Source organism: Triticum dicoccoides, chromosome 3A (genome assembly GCF_002162155.2).
Source record: "Triticum dicoccoides isolate Atlit2015 ecotype Zavitan chromosome 3A, WEW_v2.0, whole genome shotgun sequence".
Lineage (NCBI taxonomy): Eukaryota > Viridiplantae > Streptophyta > Magnoliopsida > Poales > Poaceae > Triticum > Triticum dicoccoides.
This window is the reverse complement of record NC_041384.1, coordinates 700,975,800-700,981,799: the sequence shown is the minus strand read 5'-3', so window position 1 is coordinate 700,981,799 and position 6,000 is coordinate 700,975,800.

Below are 6,000 nucleotides of genomic sequence, written 5' to 3'. Positions count from 1 at the left end.
GGACCGGCAAGTCGCGAGTTCTTACCTCGAAGGCGTCATTCTGGCAAACCAAGATAAGGATAACTTCCTCGTGCCTCACTTTCCCGAGTAAGTCCTCCCCTCAACCGCCCCGTAACATATGAATTCTTAGATTTTGATTGTTTTTCTTTTAACATTTCGTGTTTACTGCAGTGACACACATTGCACGCTCATCCTCCTAAGCCCCAAATATTCCATGGCCACGTATGTCATTCGAACGTAGACTACACAAATGTCAAGAAGGTTCTTGATGATGTTCTCCCCGGCTACGCCAAATCTAGAGGCACCTTCACCAGGCCTATTCGTAAGTACGGCAAGCACGTGTTCTCCCACAATATGACGTTCTGCTGCGTCAAGCAGCCGCCTGGCGGTCAGAAGGGTGCCTACTACGCCATCCATCACATGCGGGCGATCGTACGGGACCATCATCAACTTCTGCTACCGAGTAAACTCAAAGATTGGGCCGCGAGTGTGTCGGCAATCCAGGACGCGGACATCAGGCAAGAATTCTTTCGCATCCAATCGGAGTTTGCGGAAATCATCCATCAAGATGTCCTTTGTACCTCGGGGCAGTTCTACCTCAGAAATCAATCGTCCAACAGTGACATCGACACAATGCTACAAATGCAGGCTGACAACGACCGTTATTTCATGACTCCCACGATAGACGGCGGCTTCATCCACGCTCCGGTCCCTTGAGTCAAGTCGAAAGCAGTGATGCTGTGTCTAGTTCTGAAACATCGATTGGCTCATGTTGTAATTAAACTTTAATGAACTTGTAGTATGTCTCTTTGGTTTCGAGAGTCGTTCAACTTAGATGTAATCGATGCTATTAATGTCTTGCTTTTATCTTCCGATCGTTCTGTTGCATACTTATATATTGCTTATGTATTGTCTGTGAATTGGTACTAACGTTTTGTTTGGCTAGTGCATAGCGATGCCGTCGTATGTTGTGTACAAGGGTAAGGTTCCCGGAGTCTACGACGACTGGGAGGAGTGTCGGAGACAGGTTCACCGATTCAGCGGTAACAGTTACAAAGGGTACACCACTAGGGCCGAGGCCGAATCTAGATACACCCGCTATCTAGCGGGAGAGGGGAGGGAGCGTTGGAGGAACCGGATGAAGACGAGGTTCATCGTGATGATGCTCATCGTGATGACCGCAGCTCTCTTCTATGTGATGGTAGTTTAGATGATCGATATCGACTTGTAATGTGAAGACAAACTCTCTACTCGCGGTCTCGAGACTTGTAATATAATGTTCTATCTTTGTTCGGTCTTTTCAATTCGGAGACTAATATGATGAATTGTATTCGGAGATTAATATGATGAATTGTATTCAGAGACTAATCTTCTATTGTATTCGATGAATCTGTTGTTGATGTGTGCTGTCTATATTTTGTCCAATTATACATTTTGTAACCTATGCTAAAAATAGAAAATAAAAAAATAAAAAAAACCTAATATTCATACTAATGGCGCATCACATCACAGTGCGCCATTAGTATGCCAAAGGATACTAATGGCGCATCATTGAACAGTGCGCCATTAGTATGCCGAAGTTACTAATGGCGCATCTTGTTGTTGTGCGCCATTAGTATGTCAAAGCACCTGGGTATACATGGCCCCCTGGGAGGCATACTAATGGCGCACTGTTGTATATACTAATGGCGCATCTGAGGTCCGCCATTAGTATACCAGATACTAATGGCGCACCAGTGGTGCGCCATTAGTAAAATATACTAATGGCGTGACACTAATGGCGCACCACTAATGCACCATTAATGGCCAAATTAGGTGCGCCATTAGTAGGCCTTTTCCTAGTAGTTACGGAGCACCGCGGGGCCCAAAAAGCCTGCGGCCTCGGTTGATGCATGGCGGTTGATTTGACGTGGGTGTCTCCGCTTCCCTATGCTGCCTTTGAATCCGCCTGGCCATGCGGCCCCCGCGTCTTACACAATTATTCTTCCTTCGCCACGCCTGGCTCTTCCAATCTCCTTACTTCCTCGAGGCCCTGCCCTGCCCTCCCAATCTGACTTGTGCTCCGCCTGCTTCACCGCCATGGCGCCGAAACAAGCCGAAAAGGGGAAGAGACCTATGTCTCCGCCAACTGCGCCTCCGTCCTTCGGGCGGTGCTCGGCCGGCCTCAGGTGCTCAACAACGAGGGCATGGACAAGGTGCGCCCCATGCTTGCCTCCAGTTTCAACGAGTGGGGAGAGACGGTGGCTTGGCCCGCGTCTCGCTCTCGAATGGCTCGGGTAGTCACCGAGGTTCCGATCTTCATTGAGGCCCTCTGGGCTGGCCCGATTCCTCCCTTATCCGCTTTCTTCAATGCGGTGCTCGAGCATTATCAGATCCACATGCTCCATCTCGACCCTCAATCTGTGACCCTTCTTTCCGTCTTTGCCTTCTTGTGCGAGGCCATGGTGGGCATCACTCCTTCCGTGGCACTCCTCCGCCACTTCTTCTCATTGCATCTCACTGGTCCCCGGTAGAGCTCAGGGTGCGTGGGTTTCCAGGCCGTGGCTGCAACGACGGGCGCGGGGATCGACTTCGAGCTTCCTTCATCCACGAGCAAGTTCCGTACATGATGGGTGTTTGTTGACGCCGGCGTGCTCAACCCTCTGCTCCAAGTTTCGGCAGGGCCCGTTGTTCCAAACTCCGGCTGGGGCCATCAGAAGCTCACGAGCCCCCGCCTTTCCCCCATCTGGGCCAGGTTGAGGTGGTTGAAGGACCTTGGCGTGACTGCGCCCATGGTGGTCAGGGAGTTCGTCAGGCGTCGAGTCGCTCCACTTCAGCGCCACTCCCGCCCGATGTGGGACTTGCTCCGCAGCCAGGACAACATGAGGTTTCAGGAGGAGGGGCTTCCTCTTGCGGCACGGCAAACAGTGCTCACGGTCCTATCGGGCGTCCCTCTGCCGGATGAGATGCCCAGAAACAGCTGCCTGTTGTACCGCTGCGAGAACAAAGCCGCATTGCCGCGAGCATGCCTTCCTTTGACGAATGGGGCCTGCGCCCAATCGGCTTTGTGGGGCCCTGCAAGAACCCCGTCGTCGTGGTTCCCTTCCTCGCCGTCGGTGCCGAGCTCGCCCCAGGTGGCGGCGCAGGAGGACGAGCTGCGACGGGGGCCGGTGACTCGAGTGCTGAGGAGCACATGCTGAGTGGTGATCCGGGGGTGTCATCCTCAGGGGCCTACGACCCTCCTCCTGAGGTGTCGGTTGCTGAGGAGATGCAACAAGTGGCTCCCAAGGCTGAGGCTCCAGGAGCCTCGGGAGGTTGCAGTGAGAAGGCGTCGGGCTGTTTGCCACGACCGGGCTCCCCTGAAGCCATCCCTCTCAGTTCTTCTTTGGCTCCAGCGCGCACCGGCCGTCACGTCCAGCGCTTCGGTCGTCTTTGTGTGGACATCGAGGAAGGGGTCCCCCAACGGCAGCAATATCTTCGGGCCGTTGAAGCGACGGAAGTACATCGCCATTGACGCGTAAGCATCTTATTGTTGTGGCTTCTTGCGTGTGGTCTTCTTATTCTGACGTCTGTCCTTCAGGGCTCCTTCCGTTGAAGCTGTTGCGTCTTCTGAGAGGCTGCCTCCTCCTTCATCAACTCCCCCATCGGCCTTGAGCGTTCCTGGCCTACCTGCCGCCCCTAGTGGAGGGTCGGTTGGGGGAGCGTCCCCGCCTTCATGGCGCGCTGAGTCCTCAGCTTGGCCGCCCCTCCCCCATGGTCTGGCCTGGAGCTTGGCCGGCATGCCCAGGGCTCCTCCTTTGCTCATGGACAGCAGCTGGTTGACTTCGATCTCCGGTTCCTCTTCAAGCAGTGAGCCCCGATCAGCTCGAGCTCCTTGCGAGGGCGGGCTGACGTCAGGCACGGCGTCAGCTCCCAGCCCCTAGCCGGGAGGTGCCGCGCCACTTGATGCTCCGCCCACGGCCCCCGAGGTGGAGGACGAGGCGGGTCAAGCATTCGAGCTCGAGCACGAGCGGAGCATAGTTCGTCATGAGCTCTTCCAGGAGGCGATGGGCGCGATGAGCCGACTCGGTGAAGAGCTCGCTAGTGTTGACTCGCGCCTTGAGGCTGAAGGCCTCCGGCTGGTGGAGGAGCGGCTCAAGCTAAGGGTGGCCATCAACCTCGGTCGCTATCAGCGCGACCTCAAGAATGCAAAGGCCGAGGCGTCCCTCAAGATCGCCCATGAAGCCCGCTCGGGAGCCTTGGAAGAGGCTCACGAGGCCGATCGCCGTCGCGAGGCTGCGGAGGAGCGCGGGTGGGGGCTCCAGGCCTGGAGCGCGTCCCTTGAGCAGCAGGTGGAGCACGCGGGGACGCTCTTGCATCGCTGAGGGGGACGCCTGCGAAGGAAGAGGAGGTCCGGAAGCGCGAGGAGGCGTTGGCCCTGGAAGCCGTGGAGCGCAGCCTCGAGATCGAGCAACTGGAGATGAGGGAACATCAAGTTGCTCAAGTAGAAGACGCCGTCGGGGCCCGCGGGGCCGGAGTCGAGGAAGAGATCAATCGCCGGGTGGCCGAGGTTCGTTCAGATCTGGAGGGCAGGTACGACTTGAAGCTGAAGCTCACGGGTCTAGAGGATGCGGGCAGGACCACCGCCCTCAGGCCTAGGTTGGATGAGGCCGAGAGGCATGCTGAGGCCACAGCCGCCGCCCGCACCGAGCTGCTTTCCCTCCGGAAACGAGTTGACGACGCCGAGGTCGTCGCTCGGCGAAACAGGGAGGAAGTGCTCCTACGTCGGACGCTGGAGCGCGAGCATGCTCCTATGCTACAAGGCCTCCGGAACAGGGCCAACACCACCCTAGGTTATATCTGCGACGAGAATCCTCCGGCCCCTCACTCGAATCACTATGCCAGCCACCTGACCTTCTTTACCGAGGTGGTGACGCGCCTGGAGGCTCGATCTGCCAGGGCTCGCCAGCTTGTGGAGGAAAGGGTTTGTGGTTTTCTTGAGCGCGCTTTCTCCCATGTCTTCAGCAACCTTCTGAACGCCGACCCCAACTTTGACTTCGACGCCGCCATTGCCCCCGTACCCACGGCCGTCCGGGGTGACCTGGCGCGTTGGGTAGAGGACCATGTGGATGCATTGATCAGGGCCTTCACCTCAGAGGATGACGCGGTGGTGGTCGTCGCAGACGAAGGCGATGTGGTTGACGACGGCGATGGGGGCGTCGCCGACGGCGGCGACGACACCGACGAAGACGACGACGACGCGAGCGACTCGTCCGCGGGTGATGTAGCGAGTGATGTTTCTGTTGGAAATATGCCCTAGAGGCAATAATAAATTGGTTATTATTATATTTCCTTGTTCATGATAATCGTTTATTATCCATGCTAGAATTGTATTGATAGGAAACTCAGATACATGTGTGGATACATAGACAACACCATGTCCCTAGTAAGCCTCTAGTTGACTAGCTCGTTGATCAATAGATGGTTACGGTTTCCTGACCATGGACATTGGATGTCATTGATAACGGGATCACATCATTAGGAGAATGATGTGATGCACAAAGACCCAATCCTAAGCCTAGCACAAGATCATGTAGTTCGTATGCTAAAGCTTTTATAATGTCAAGTATCATTTTCTTAGACCATGAGATTGTGTAACTCCCGGGTACCGTAGGAGTGCTTTGGGTGTGCCAAACGTCACAACGTAACTGGGTGGCTATAAAGGTACACTACAGGTATCTCCGAAAGTGTCTGTTGGGTTGGCACGAATCGAGACTGGGATTTGTCACTCCGTGTAAACGGAGAGGTATCTCTGGGCCCACTCGGTAGGACATCATCATAATGTGCACAATGTGATCAAGGAGTTGATCACAGGATGATGTGTTACAAAACGAGTAAAGAGACTTGCCAGTAACGAGATTGAACAAGGTATCAGGATACCGACGATCGAATCTCGGGCAAGTATCGTACCGCTAGACAAAGGGAATTGTATACGAGATTGATTAAGTCCTTGACATCGTGGTTCATCCGATGAGATCATCG